The sequence below is a fragment of the Danio rerio genome, chromosome 18 (genome assembly GCF_052040795.2).
Source record: "Danio rerio strain M-AB ecotype USA chromosome 18, GRCz13ab, whole genome shotgun sequence".
Taxonomy (NCBI): Eukaryota; Metazoa; Chordata; class Actinopteri; order Cypriniformes; family Danionidae; genus Danio; species Danio rerio.
In genome coordinates, this window is record NC_141038.1 from 34,424,162 (window position 1) to 34,441,053 (window position 16,892).

Here is a 16,892-nt window from a genome sequence, read left to right on the forward strand (position 1 = left end):
CAGCCACAAAAATGCATTATTCTTTTTGTTTTAGAAAACATTTCATGCACTGTTAAACATGTTAAAGCAAGTTGCAAGTGAAAATCTATGTCTCTGACTGAGTTTGCATTACTGCTTATTTTGACCTCTGCTGGCTCTGAAAAGCTCATTTTCAACGTTCAATTCAGAATGTGATAAAACCAGATCCAGCCACTAAAAAGCATTTTCTTTTTGCTTTAGACAACATCTCATGCACTGTTAAATATGTTTAAGAAAGTTGCAAGTGAAAATCTATGTCTCTGACTGAGTTTGCATTACTGCTTGTTTTGACCTCTGCTGGCTGAGCAAAGCTCATTTTCAACGTCCAATGCAGAATGTGATAAAACCAGATCCAGCTACTAAAATGCATCATTCTTTTTGTTTTAGACAACATTTCATGCACTGTTAAACATGTTAAAGCAAGTTGCAAGTGAAAATCTATGTCTCTGACTGAGTTTGCATTACTGTGATTTGACCTCTGCTGGCTCTGAAAAGCTCATTTTCAACGTTCAATTCAGAATGTGATAAAACCAGATCCAGCCACTAAAAAGCATTTTCTTTTTGATTTAGACAACATTTCATATACTGTTAAATATGTTTAAGAAAGTTGCAAGTGAAAATCTATGTCTATGACTGAGTTTGCATTACTGCTTATTTTGACCTCTGCTGGCCCTGAAAAGCTCATTTTCAACGTTCAATTCAGAATGTGATAAAACCAGATCCAGCCACTAAAAAGCATTTTCTTTTTGCTTTAGACAACATTTCATGCACTGTTAAATATGTTTAAGAAAGTTGCAAGTGAAAATCTATGTCTCTGATTGAGTTTGCATTACTGCTTGTTTTGACCTCTGCTGGCTGAGTAAAGCTCATTTTCAACGTCCAATGCAGAATGTGATAAAACTAGATCCAGCTACTAAAATGCATCATTCTTTTTGTTTTAGACAACATTTCATGCACTGTTAAACATGTTAAAGCAAGTTGCAAGTGAAAATCTATGTCTCTGACTGAGTTTGCAATACTGCTTATTTTGACCTCTGCTGGCTGAGAACAGTTCATTTTCAACGTTCAATTCAGAATGTGATAAAACCAGATCCAGCCACTAAAAAGCATTTTCTTTTTGCTTTAGACAACATTTCATGCACTGTTAAATATGTTTAAGAAAGTTGCAAGTGAAAATCTATGTCTCTGATTGAGTTTGCATTACTGCTTGTTTTGACCTCTGCTGGCTGAGTAAAGCTCATTTTCAACGTCCAATGCAGAATGTGATAAAATCAGATCCAGCTACTAAAATGCATCATTCTTTTTATTTTAGACAACATTTCATGCACTGTTAAACATGTTAAAGCAAGTTGCAAGTGAAAATCTATGTCTCTGACTGAGTTTGCATTACTGCTTGTTTTGACCTCTGCTGGCTGAGTAAAGCTCATTTTCAACGTCCAATGCAGAATGTAATAAAACCAGATCCAGCTACTAAAATGCATCATTCTTTTTGTTTTAGACAACATTTCATGCACTGTTAAACATGTTAAAGCAAGTTGCAAGTGAAAATCTATGTCTCTGACTGAGTTTGCATTACTGCTTATTTTGACCTCTGCTGGCTCTGAAAAGCTCATTTTCAACGTTCAATTCAGAATGTGATAAAACCAGATCCAGCCACTAAAAAGCATTTTCTTTTTGTTTTAGACAACATTTCATGCACTGTTAAATATGTTTAAGAAATTTGCAAGTGAAAATCTATGTCTATTACTCAGTTTGCATTACTGCTTATTTTGACCTCTGCTGGCTGAGCAAAGCTCATTTTCAACGTCCAATGCAGAATGTGATAAAACCAAATCCAGCTACTAAAATGCATCATTCTTTTTGTTTTAGACAACATTTCATGCACTGTTAGACATGTTAAAGCAAGTTGCAAGTGAAAATCTATGTCTCTGACTGAGTTTGCATTACTGCTTATTTTGACCTCTGCTGGCTGAGAACAGCTCATTTTCAACGTTCAATTCAGAATGTGATAAAACCATATCCAGCTACTAAAATGCATCATTCTTTTTGTTTTAGACAACATTTCATGCACTGTTAAACATGTTAAAGCAAGTTGCAAGTGAAAATCTATGTCTCTGACTGAGTTTGCATTACTGCTTATTTTGACCTCTGCTGGCTGAGAACAGCTCATTTTCAACGTTCAATTCAGAATGTGATAAAACCAGATCCAGCCACAAAAATGCATCATTCTTTTTGTTTTAGACAACATTTCATGCACTGTTAAACATGTTAAAGCAAGTTGCAAGTGAAAATCTATGTCTATGACTGAGTTTGCATTACTGCTTATTTTGACCTCTGCTGGCTCTGAAAAGCTCATTTTCAACGTTCAATTCAGAATGTGATAAAACCAGATCCAGCCACTAAAAAGCATTTTCTTTTTGCTTTAGACAACATCTCATGCACTGTTAAATATGTTTAAGAAAGTTGCAAGTGAAAATCTATGTCTCTGACTGAGTTTGCATTACTGCTTGTTTTGACCTCTGCTGGCTGAGCAAAGCTCATTTTCAACGTCCAATGCAGAATGTGATAAAACCAGATCCAGCTACTAAAATGCATCATTCTTTTTGTTTTAGACAACATTTCATGCACTGTTAAACATGTTAAAGCAAGTTGCAAGTGAAAATCTATGTCTCTGACTGAGTTTGCATTACTGTGATTTGACCTCTGCTGGCTCTGAAAAGCTCATTTTCAACGTTCAATTCAGAATGTGATAAAACCAGATCCAGCCACTAAAAAGCATTTTCTTTTTGATTTAGACAACATTTCATATACTGTTAAATATGTTTAAGAAAGTTGCAAGTGAAAATCTATGTCTATGACTGAGTTTGCATTACTGCTTATTTTGACCTCTGCTGGCCCTGAAAAGCTCATTTTCAACGTTCAATTCAGAATGTGATAAAACCAGATCCAGCCACTAAAAAGCATTTTCTTTTTGCTTTAGACAACATTTCATGCACTGTTAAATATGTTTAAGAAAGTTGCAAGTGAAAATCTATGTCTCTGATTGAGTTTGCATTACTGCTTGTTTTGACCTCTGCTGGCTGAGTAAAGCTCATTTTCAACGTCCAATGCAGAATGTGATAAAACTAGATCCAGCTACTAAAATGCATCATTCTTTTTGTTTTAGACAACATTTCATGCACTGTTAAACATGTTAAAGCAAGTTGCAAGTGAAAATCTATGTCTCTGACTGAGTTTGCAATACTGCTTATTTTGACCTCTGCTGGCTGAGAACAGTTCATTTTCAACGTTCAATTCAGAATGTGATAAAACCAGATCCAGCCACTAAAAAGCATTTTCTTTTTGCTTTAGACAACATTTCATGCACTGTTAAATATGTTTAAGAAAGTTGCAAGTGAAAATCTATGTCTCTGATTGAGTTTGCATTACTGCTTGTTTTGACCTCTGCTGGCTGAGTAAAGCTCATTTTCAACGTCCAATGCAGAATGTGATAAAATCAGATCCAGCTACTAAAATGCATCATTCTTTTTATTTTAGACAACATTTCATGCACTGTTAAACATGTTAAAGCAAGTTGCAAGTGAAAATCTATGTCTCTGACTGAGTTTGCATTACTGCTTGTTTTGACCTCTGCTGGCTGAGTAAAGCTCATTTTCAACGTCCAATGCAGAATGTAATAAAACCAGATCCAGCTACTAAAATGCATCATTCTTTTTGTTTTAGACAACATTTCATGCACTGTTAAACATGTTAAAGCAAGTTGCAAGTGAAAATCTATGTCTCTGACTGAGTTTGCATTACTGCTTATTTTGACCTCTGCTGGCTCTGAAAAGCTCATTTTCAACGTTCAATTCAGAATGTGATAAAACCAGATCCAGCCACTAAAAAGCATTTTCTTTTTGTTTTAGACAACATTTCATGCACTGTTAAATATGTTTAAGAAATTTGCAAGTGAAAATCTATGTCTATTACTCAGTTTGCATTACTGCTTATTTTGACCTCTGCTGGCTGAGCAAAGCTCATTTTCAACGTCCAATGCAGAATGTGATAAAACCAAATCCAGCTACTAAAATGCATCATTCTTTTTGTTTTAGACAACATTTCATGCACTGTTAGACATGTTAAAGCAAGTTGCAAGTGAAAATCTATGTCTCTGACTGAGTTTGCATTACTGCTTATTTTGACCTCTGCTGGCTGAGAACAGCTCATTTTCAACGTTCAATTCAGAATGTGATAAAACCATATCCAGCTACTAAAATGCATCATTCTTTTTGTTTTAGACAACATTTCATGCACTGTTAAACATGTTAAAGCAAGTTGCAAGTGAAAATCTATGTCTCTGACTGAGTTTGCATTACTGCTTATTTTGACCTCTGCTGGCTGAGAACAGCTCATTTTCAACGTTCAATTCAGAATGTGATAAAACCAGATCCAGCCACAAAAATGCATCATTCTTTTTGTTTTAGACAACATTTCATGCACTGTTAAACTTGTTAAAGCAAGTTGCAAGTGAAAATCTATGTCTATGACTGAGTTTGCATTACTGCTTATTTTGACCTCTGCTGGCTCTGAAAAGCTCATTTTCAACGTTCAATTCAGAATGTGATAAAACCAGATCCAGCCACTAAAAAGCATTTTCTTTTTGCTTTAGACAACATCTCATGCACTGTTAAATATGTTTAAGAAAGTTGCAAGTGAAAATCTATGTCTCTGACTGAGTTTGCATTACTGCTTGTTTTGACCTCTGCTGGCTGAGTAAAGCTCATTTTCAACGTCCAATGCAGAATGTGATAAAACCAGATCCAGCTACTAAAATGCATCATTATTTTTGTTTTAGACAACATTTCATGCACTGTTAAACATGTTAAAGCAAGTTGCAAGTGAAAATCTATGTCTCTGACTGAGTTTGCATTACTGTGATTTGACCTCTGCTGGCTGAGTAAAGCTCATTTTCAACGTCCAATGCAGAATGTGATAAAAACACATCCAGCTACTAAAATGCATCATTCTTTTTGTTTTAGACAACATTTCATGCACTGTTAAACATGTTAAAGCAAGTTGCAAGTGAAAATCTATGTCTCTGACTGAGTTTGCATTACTGCTTATTTTGACCTCTGCTGGCTGAGAACAGCTCATTTTCAACGTTCAATTCAGAATGTGATAAAACCAGATCCAGCCACAAAAATGCATCATTCTTTTTGTTTTAGACAACATTTCATGCACTGTTAAACATGTTAAAGCAAGTTGCAAGTGAAAATCTATGTCTCTGACTGAGTTTGCATTACTGCTTATTTTGACCTCTGCTGGCTGAGAACAGCTCATTTTCAACGTTCAATTCAGAATGTGATAAAACCAGATCCAGCCACAAAAATGCATCATTCTTTTTGTTTTAGACAACATTTCATGCACTGTTAAACTTGTTAAAGCAAGTTGCAAGTGAAAATCTATGTCTATGACTGAGTTTGCATTACTGCTTATTTTGACCTCTGCTGGCTCTGAAAAGCTCATTTTCAACGTTCAATTCAGAATGTGATAAAACCAGATCCAGCCACTAAAAAGCATTTTCTTTTTGCTTTAGACAACATTTCATGCACTGTTAAATATGTTTAAGAAAGTTGCAAGTGAAAATCTATGTCTCTGACTGAGTTTGCATTACTGCTTGTTTTGACCTCTGCTGGCTGAGTAAAGCTCATTTTCAACGTCCAATGCAGAATGTGATAAAACCAGATCCAGCTACTAAAATGCATCATTCTTTTTGTTTTAGACAACATTTCATGCACTGTTAAATATGTTTAAGAAAGTTGCAAGTGAAAATCTATGTCTATGACTGAGTTTGCATTACTGCTTATTTTGACCTCTGCTGGCTCTGAAAAGCTCATTTTCAACGTTCAATTCAGAATGTGATAAAACCAGATCCAGCCACTAAAAAGCATTTTCTTTTTGCTTTAGACAACATTTCATGCACTGTTAAATATGTCTAAGAAAGTTGCAAGTGAAAATCTATGTCTCTGACTGAGTTTGCATTACTGCTTGTTTTGACCTCTGCTGGCTGAGTAAAGCTCATTTTCAACGTCTAATGCAGAATGTGATAAAACCAGATCCAGCTACTAAAATGCATCATTCTTTTTGTTTTAGACAACATTTCATGCACTGTTAAACATGTTAAAGCAAGTTGCAAGTGAAAATCTATGTCTCTGACTGAGTTTGCATTACTGCTTATTTTGACCTCTGCTGGCTGAGAACAGCTCATTTTCAACATTCAATTCAGAATGTGATAAAACCAGATCCAGCCACAAAAATGCATCATTCTTTTTGTTTTAGACAACATTTCATGCACTGTTAAACTTGTTAAAGCAAGTTGCAAGTGAAAATCTATGTCTATGACTGAGTTTGCATTACTGCTTATTTTGACCTCTGCTGGCTCTGAAAAGCTCATTTTCAACGTTCAATTCAGAATGTGATAAAACCAGATCCAGCTACTAAAATGCATCATTCTTTTTGTTTTAGACAACATTTCATGCACTGTTAAACATGTTAAAGCAAGTTGCAAGTGAAAATCTATGTCTCTGACTGAGTTTGCATTACTGCTTATTTTGACCTCTGCTGGCTGAGTAAAGCTCATTTTCAACGTCCAATGCAGAATGTGATAAAACCAGATCCAGCTTCTAAAATGCATCATTCTTTTTGTTTTAGACAACATTTCATGCTCTGTTAAACATGTTAAAGCAAGTTGCAAGTGAAAATCTATGTCTCTGACTGAGTTTGCATTACTGCTTGTTTTGACCTCTGCTGGCTGAGTAAAGCTCATTTTCAACGTCCAATGCAGAATGTGATAAAACCAGATCCAGCTACTAAAATGCATCATTCTTTTTGTTTTAGACAACATTTCATGCACTGTTAAACATGTTAAAGCAAGTTGCAAGTGAAAATCTATGTCTCTGACTGAGTTTGCATTACTGCTTATTTTGACCTGTGCTGGCTCTGAAAAGCTCATTTTCAACGTTCAATTCAGAATGTGATAAAACCAGATCCAGCCACTAAAAAGCATTTTCTTTTTGCTTTAGACAACATTTCATGCACTGTTAAATATGTTTAAGAAAGTTGCAAGTGAAAATCTATGTCTCTGACTGAGTTTGCATTACTGCTTGTTTTGACCTCTGCTGGCTGAGTAAAGCTCATTTTCAACGTCCAATGCAGAATGTGATAAAACCAGATCCAGCTACTAAAATGCATCATTCTTTTTGTTTTAGACAACATTTCATGCACTGTTAAACATGTTAAAGCAAGTTGCAAGTGAAAATCTATGTCTCTGACTGAGTTTGCATTACTGCTTATTTTGACCTCTGCTGGCTGAGTAAAGCTCATTTTCAACGTCCAATGCAGAATGTGATAAAACCAGATCCAGCTACTAAAATGCATCATTCTTTTTGTTTTAGACAACATTTCATGCTCTGTTAAACATGTTAAAGCAAGTTGCAAGTGAAAATCTATGTCTCTGACTGAGTTTGCATTACTGCTTGTTTTGACCTCTGCTGGCTGAGTAAAGCTCATTTTCAACGTCCAATGCAGAATGTGATAAAACCAGATCCAGCTACTAAAATGCATCATTCTTTTTGTTTTAGACAACATTTCATGCACTGTTAAATATGTTTAAGAAAGTTGCAAGTGAAAATCTATGTCTCTGACTGAGTTTGCATTACTGCTTGTTTTGACCTCTGCTGGCTGAGCAAAGCTCATTTTCAACGTCCAATGCAGAATGTGATAAAACCAGATCCAGCTACTAAAACGCATCATTCTTTTTGTTTTAGACAACATTTCATGCACTGTTAAACATGTTAAAGCAAGTTGCAAGTGAAAATCTATGTCTCTGACTGAGTTTGCATTACTGTGATTTGACCTCTGCTGGCTCTGAAAAGCTCATTTTCAACGTTCAATTCAGAATGTGATAAAACCAGATCCAGCCACTAAAAAGCATTTTCTTTTTGATTTAGACAACATTTCATATACTGTTAAATATGTTTAAGAAAGTTGCAAGTGAAAATCTATGTCTATGACTGAGTTTGCATTACTGCTTATTTTGACCTCTGCTGGCCCTGAAAAGCTCATTTTCAACGTTCAATTCAGAATGTGATAAAACCAGATCCAGCCACTAAAAAGCATTTTCTTTTTGCTTTAGACAACATTTCATGCACTGTTAAATATGTTTAAGAAAGTTGCAAGTGAAAATCTATGTCTCTGATTGAGTTTGCATTACTGCTTGTTTTGACCTCTGCTGGCTGAGTAAAGCTCATTTTCAACGTCCAATGCAGAATGTGATAAAACTAGATCCAGCTACTAAAATGCATCATTCTTTTTGTTTTAGACAACATTTCATGCACTGTTAAACATGTTAAAGCAAGTTGCAAGTGAAAATCTATGTCTCTGACTGAGTTTGCAATACTGCTTATTTTGACCTCTGCTGGCTGAGAACAGTTCATTTTCAACGTTCAATTCAGAATGTGATAAAACCAGATCCAGCCACAAAAATGCATCATTCTTTTTGTTTTAGACAACATTTCATGCACTGTTAAACATGTTAAAGCAAGTTGCAAGTGAAAATCTATGTCTCTGACTGAGTTTGCATTACTGCATATTTTGACCTCTGCTGGCTCTGAAAAGCTCATTTTCAACGTTCAATTCAGAATGTGATAAAACCAGATCCAGCCACTAAAAAGCATTTTCTTTTTGTTTTAGACAACATTTCATGCACTATTAAATATGTTTAAGAAAGTTGCAAGTGAAAATCTATGTCTATGACTGAGTTTGCATTACTGCTTATTTTGACCTCTGCTGGCTGAGAACAGCTCATTTTCAACGTTCAATTCAGAATGTGATAAAACCAGATCCAGCCACAAAAATGCATTATTCTTTTTGTTTTAGACAATATTTCATGCACTGTTAAACATGTTAAAGCAAGTTGCAAGTGAAAATCTATGTCTCTGACTGAGTTTGCATTACTGCTTGTTTTGACCTCTGCTGGCTGAGTAAAGCTCATTTTCAACGTCCAATGCAGAATGTGATAAAACCAGATCCAGCTACTAAAATGCATCATTCTTTTTATTTTAGACAACATTTCATGCACTGTTAAACATGTTAAAGCAAGTTGCAAGTGAAAATCTATGTCTCTGACTGAGTTTGCATTACTGCTTGTTTTGACCTCTGCTGGCTGAGTAAAGCTCATTTTCAACGTCCAATGCAGAATGTAATAAAACCAGATCCAGCTACTAAAATGCATCATTCTTTTTGTTTTAGACAACATTTCATGCACTGTTAAACATGTTAAAGCAAGTTGCAAGTGAAAATCTATGTCTCTGACTGAGTTTGCATTACTGCTTATTTTGACCTCTGCTGGCTCTGAAAAGCTCATTTTCAACGTTCAATTCAGAATGTGATAAAACCAGATCCAGCCACTAAAAAGCATTTTCTTTTTGTTTTAGACAACATTTCATGCACTGTTAAATATGTTTAAGAAATTTGCAAGTGAAAATCTATGTCTATTACTCAGTTTGCATTACTGCTTATTTTGACCTCTGCTGGCTGAGCAAAGCTCATTTTCAACGTCCAATGCAGAATGTGATAAAACCAAATCCAGCTACTAAAATGCATCATTCTTTTTGTTTTAGACAACATTTCATGCACTGTTAGACATGTTAAAGCAAGTTGCAAGTGAAAATCTATGTCTCTGACTGAGTTTGCATTACTGCTTATTTTGACCTCTGCTGGCTGAGAACAGCTCATTTTCAACGTTCAATTCAGAATGTGATAAAACCATATCCAGCTACTAAAATGCATCATTCTTTTTGTTTTAGACAACATTTCATGCACTGTTAAACATGTTAAAGCAAGTTGCAAGTGAAAATCTATGTCTCTGACTGAGTTTGCATTACTGCTTATTTTGACCTCTGCTGGCTGAGAACAGCTCATTTTCAACGTTCAATTCAGAATGTGATAAAACCAGATCCAGCCACAAAAATGCATCATTCTTTTTGTTTTAGACAACATTTCATGCACTGTTAAACTTGTTAAAGCAAGTTGCAAGTGAAAATCTATGTCTATGACTGAGTTTGCATTACTGCTTATTTTGACCTCTGCTGGCTCTGAAAAGCTCATTTTCAACGTTCAATTCAGAATGTGATAAAACCAGATCCAGCCACTAAAAAGCATTTTCTTTTTGCTTTAGACAACATCTTATGCACTGTTAAATATGTTTAAGAAAGTTGCAAGTGAAAATCTATGTCTCTGACTGAGTTTGCATTACAGCTTGTTTTGACCTCTGCTGGCTTAGTAAAGCTCATTTTCAACGTCCAATGCAGAATGTGATAAAACCAGATCCAGCTACTAAAATGCATCATTATTTTTGTTTTAGACAACATTTCATGCACTGTTAAACATGTTAAAGAAAGTTGCAAGTGAAAATCTATGTCTCTGACTGAGTTTGCATTACTGTGATTTGACCTCTGCTGGCTGAGTAAAGCTCATTTTCAACGTCCAATGCAGAATGTGATAAAAACACATCCAGCTACTAAAATGCATCATTCTTTTTGTTTTAGACAACATTTCATGCACTGTTAAACATGTTAAAGCAAGTTGCAAGTGAAAATCTATGTCTCTGACTGAGTTTGCATTACTGCTTATTTTGACCTCTGCTGGCTGAGAACAGCTCATTTTCAACGTTCAATTCAGAATGTGATAAAACCAGATCCAGCCACAAAAATGCATCATTCTTTTTGTTTTAGACAACATTTCATGCACTGTTAAACATGTTAAAGCAAGTTGCAAGTGAAAATCTATGTCTCTGACTGAGTTTGCATTACTGCTTATTTTGACCTCTGCTGGCTGAGAACAGCTCATTTTCAACGTTCAATTCAGAATGTGATAAAACCAGATCCAGCCACAAAAATGCATCATTCTTTTTGTTTTAGACAACATTTCATGCACTGTTAAACTTGTTAAAGCAAGTTGCAAGTGAAAATCTATGTCTATGACTGAGTTTGCATTACTGCTTATTTTGACCTCTGCTGGCTCTGAAAAGCTCATTTTCAACGTTCAATTCAGAATGTGATAAAACCAGATCCAGCCACTAAAAAGCATTTTCTTTTTGCTTTAGACAACATTTCATGCACTGTTAAATATGTTTAAGAAAGTTGCAAGTGAAAATCTATGTCTCTGACTGAGTTTGCATTACTGCTTGTTTTGACCTCTGCTGGCTGAGTAAAGCTCATTTTCAACGTCCAATGCAGAATGTGATAAAACCAGATCCAGCTACTAAAATGCATCATTCTTTTTGTTTTAGACAACATTTCATGCACTGTTAAATATGTTTAAGAAAGTTGCAAGTGAAAATCTATGTCTATGACTGAGTTTGCATTACTGCTTATTTTGACCTCTGCTGGCTCTGAAAAGCTCATTTTCAACGTTCAATTCAGAATGTGATAAAACCAGATCCAGCCACTAAAAAGCATTTTCTTTTTGCTTTAGACAACATTTCATGCACTGTTAAATATGTCTAAGAAAGTTGCAAGTGAAAATCTATGTCTCTGACTGAGTTTGCATTACTGCTTGTTTTGACCTCTGCTGGCTGAGTAAAGCTCATTTTCAACGTCCAATGCAGAATGTGATAAAACCAGATCCAGCTACTAAAATGCATCATTCTTTTTGTTTTAGACAACATTTCATGCACTGTTAAACATGTTAAAGCAAGTTGCAAGTGAAAATCTATGTCTCTGACTGAGTTTGCATTACTGCTTATTTTGACCTCTGCTGGCTGAGAACAGCTCATTTTCAACATTCAATTCAGAATGTGATAAAACCAGATCCAGCCACAAAAATGCATCATTCTTTTTGTTTTAGACAACATTTCATGCACTGTTAAACTTGTTAAAGCAAGTTGCAAGTGAAAATCTATGTCTATGACTGAGTTTGCATTACTGCTTATTTTGACCTCTGCTGGCTCTGAAAAGCTCATTTTCAACGTTCAATTCAGAATGTGATAAAACCAGATCCAGCTACTAAAATGCATCATTCTTTTTGTTTTAGACAACATTTCATGCACTGTTAAACATGTTAAAGCAAGTTGCAAGTGAAAATCTATGTCTCTGACTGAGTTTGCATTACTGCTTATTTTGACCTCTGCTGGCTGAGTAAAGCTCATTTTCAACGTCCAATGCAGAATGTGATAAAACCAGATCCAGCTTCTAAAATGCATCATTCTTTTTGTTTTAGACAACATTTCATGCTCTGTTAAACATGTTAAAGCAAGTTGCAAGTGAAAATCTATGTCTCTGACTGAGTTTGCATTACTGCTTGTTTTGACCTCTGCTGGCTGAGTAAAGCTCATTTTCAACGTCCAATGCAGAATGTGATAAAACCAGATCCAGCTACTAAAATGCATCATTCTTTTTGTTTTAGACAACATTTCATGCACTGTTAAATATGTTTAAGAAAGTTGCAAGTGAAAATCTATGTCTATGACTGAGTTTGCATTACTGCTTATTTTGACCTCTGCTGGCTCTGACAAGCTCATTTTCAACGTTCAATTCAGAATGTGATAAAACCAGATCCAGCCACTAAAAAGCATTTTCTTTTTGCTTTAGACAACATTTCATGCACTGTTAAATATGTTTAAGAAAGTTGCAAGTGAAAATCTATGTCTCTGACTGAGTTTGCATTACTGCTTGTTTTGACCTCTGCTGGCTGAGTAAAGCTCATTTTCAACATCCAATGCAGAATGTTATAAAACCTGATCCAGCTACTAAAATGCATCATTCTTTTTGTTTTAGACAATATTTCATGCACTGTTAAACATGTTAAAGCAAGTTGCAAGTGAAAATCTATGTCCCTGACTGAGTTTGCATTACTGCTTATTTTGACCTCTGCTGGCTCTGAAAAGCTCATTTTCAACGTTCAATTCAGAATGTGATAAAACCAGATCCAGCCACTAAAAAGCATTTTCTTTTTGTTTTAGACAACATTTCATGCACTGTTAAACATGTTAAAGCAAGTTGCAAGTGAAAATCTATGTCTCTGACTGAGTTTGCATTACTGCTTATTTTGACCTCTGCTGGCTCTGAAAAGCTCATTTTCAGCGTTCAATTCAGAATGTGATAAAACCAGATCCATTCACAAAAATGCATCATTCTTTTTGTTTTAGACAACATTTCATGCACTGTTAAACATGTTAAAGCAAGTTGCAAGTGAAAATCTATGTCTCTGACTGAGTTTGCATTACTGCTTATTTTGACCTCTGCTGGCTCTGAAAAGCTCATTTTCAACGTTCAATTCAGAATGTGATAAAACCAGATCCAGCCACTAAAAAGCATTTTCTTTTTGTTTTAGACAACATTTCATGCACTGTTAAACATGTTAAAGCAAGTTGCAAGTGAAAATCTATGTCTCTGACTGAGTTTGCATTACTGCTTATTTTGACCTCTGCTGGCTCTGAAAAGCTCATTTTCAACGTTCAATTCAGAATGTGATAAAACCAGATCCCGCCACTAAAAAACAATTTCTTTTTGCTTTAGACAACATTTCATGCACTGTTAAATATGTTTAAGAAAGTTGCAAGTGAAAATCTATGTCTCTGACTGAGTTTGCATTACTGCTTGTTTTGAACTCTGCTGGCTGAGTAAAGCTCATTTTCAACGTCCAATGCAGAATGTGATAAAACCAGATCCAGCTACTAAAATGCATCATTCTTTTTGTTTCAGACAACATTTCATGCACTGTTAAACATGTTAAAGCAAGTTGCAAGTGAAAATCTATGTCTCTGACTGAGTTTGCATTACTGCTTATTTTGACCTCTGCTGGCTGAGAACAGCTCATTTTCAACGTTCAATTCAGAATGTGATAAAACCAGATCCAGCCACAAAAATGCATCATTCTTTTTGTTTTAGAAAACATTTCATGCACTGTTAAACATGTTAAAGCAAGTTGCAAGTGAAAATCTATGTCTCTGACTGAGTTTGCATTACTGCTTATTTTGACCTCTGCTGGCTCTGAAAAGCTCATTTTCAACGTTCAATTCAGAATGTGATAAAACCAGATCCAGCCACTAAAAAGCATTTTCTTTTTGCTTTAGACAACATTTCATGCACTGTTAAATATGTTTAAGAAAGTTGCAAGTGAAAATCTATGTCTCTGACTGAGTTTGCATTACTGCTTGTTTTGACCTCTGCTGGCTGAGTAAAGCTCATTTTCAACGTCCAATGCAGAATGTGATAAAACCAGATCCAGCTACTAAAATGCATCATTCTTTTTGTTTTAGACAACATTTCATGCACTGTTAAATATGTTTAAGAAAGTTGCAAGTGAAAATCTATGTCTATGACTGAGTTTGCATTACTGCTTATTTTGACCTCTGCTGGCTCTGAAAAGCTCATTTTCAACGTTCAATTCAGAATGTGATAAAACCAGATCCAGCCACTAAAAAGCATTTTCTTTTTGCTTTAGACAACATTTCATGCACTGTTAAATATGTCTAAGAAAGTTGCAAGTGAAAATCTATGTCTCTGACTGAGTTTGCATTACTGCTTGTTTTGACCTCTGCTGGCTGAGTAAAGCTCATTTTCAACGTCCAATGCAGAATGTGATAAAACCAGATCCAGCTACTAAAATGCATCATTCTTTTTGTTTTAGACAACATTTCATGCACTGTTAAACATGTTAAAGCAAGTTGCAAGTGAAAATCTATGTCTCTGACTGAGTTTGCATTACTGCTTATTTTGACCTCTGCTGGCTGAGAACAGCTCATTTTCAACATTCAATTCAGAATGTGATAAAACCAGATCCAGCCACAAAAATGCATCATTCTTTTTGTTTTAGACAACATTTCATGCACTGTTAAACTTGTTAAAGCAAGTTGCAAGTGAAAATCTATGTCTATGACTGAGTTTGCATTACTGCTTATTTTGACCTCTGCTGGCTCTGAAAAGCTCATTTTTAACGTTCAATTCAGAATGTGATAAAACCAGATCCAGCTACTAAAATGCATCATTCTTTTTGTTTTAGACAACATTTCATGCACTGTTAAACATGTTAAAGCAAGTTGCAAGTGAAAATCTATGTCTCTGACTGAGTTTGCATTACTGCTTATTTTGACCTCTGCTGGCTGAGTAAAGCTCATTTTCAACGTCCAATGCAGAATGTGATAAAACCAGATCCAGCTACTAAAATGCATCATTCTTTTTGTTTTAGACAACATTTCATGCACTGTTAAACATGTTAAAGCAAGTTGCAAGTGAAAATCTATGTCTCTGACTGAGTTTGCATTACTGCTTATTGTGACCTCTGCTGGCTGAGAACAGCTCATTTTCAACGTTCAATTCAGAATGTGATAAAACCAGATCCAGCCACAAAAATGCATCATTCTTTTTGTTTTAGACAACATTTCATGCACTGTTAAACATGTTAAAGCAAGTTGCAAGTGAAAATCTATGTCTCTGACTGAGTTTGCATTACTGCTTATTTTGACCTCTGCTGGCTCTGAAAAGCTAATTTTCAACGTTTAATTCAGAATGTGATAAAACCAGATCCAGCCACTAAAATGCATCATTCTTTTTGTTTTAGACAACATTTCATGCACTGTTTAACTTGTTAAAGCAAGTTGCAAGTGAAAATCTATGTCTATGACTGAGTTTGCATTACTGCTAATTTTGACCTCTGCTGGCTGAGTAAAGCTCATTTTCAACGTCCAATACAGAATGTGATAAAACCAGATCCAGCTCCTAAAATACATTATTCTTTTTGTTTTAGACAACATTTCATGCACTGTTAAACATGTTAAAGCAAGTTGCAAGTGAAAATCTATGTCTATGACTGAGTTTGCATTACTGCTTATTTTGACCTCTGCTGGCTCTGAAAAGCACATTTTCAATGTTCAATTCAGAATGTGATAAAACCAGATCCAGCCACTAAAAAGCATTTTCTTTTTGCTTTAGACAACATTTCATGCACTGTTAAACATGTTTAAGAAAGGTGCAAATGAAAATCTATGTCTCTGACTGAGTTTGCATTACTGCTTATTTTGAACTCTGCTGGCTGAGTAAAGCTCATTTTCAACGTCCAATGCAGAATGTGATAAAACCAGATCCAGCTACTAAAATGCATCATTCTTTTTTGTTTTAGACAACATTTCATGCACTGTTAAACATGTTAAAGCAAGTTGCAAGTGAAAATCTATTTCTCTGACTGAGTTTGCATTACTGCTTATTTTGACCTCTGCTGGCTGAGAACAACGTTCAATTCAGAATGTGATAAAACCAGATCCAGCCACAAAAATGCATCATTCTTTTTGTTTTAGACAACATTTCATGCACTGTTAAACATGTTAAAGCAAGTTGCAAGTGAAAATCTATGTCTCTGACTGAGTTTGCATTACTGCTTATTTTGACCTCTGCTGGCTGAGTAAAGCTCATTTTCAACGTCCAATACAGAATGTGATAAAACCAGATCCAGCTACTAAAATACATCATTCTTTTTGTTTTAGACAACATTTCATGCACTGTTAAACATGTTAAAGCAAGTTGCAAGTGAAAATCTATGTCTCTGACTGAGTTTCCATTACTGCTTATTTTGACCTCTGCTGGCTCTGAAAAGCTAATTTTCAACGTTCAATTCAGAATGTGATAAAACCAGATCCAGCCACTAAAATGCATCATTCTTTTTGTTTTAGACAACATTTCATGCACTGTTAAACTTGTTAAAGCAAGTTGCAAGTGAAAATCTATGTCTATGACTGAGTTTGCATTACTGCTAATTTTGACCTCTGCTGGCTGAGTAAAGCTCATTTTCAACGTCCAATACAGAATGTGATAAAACCAGATCCAGCTACTAAAAAG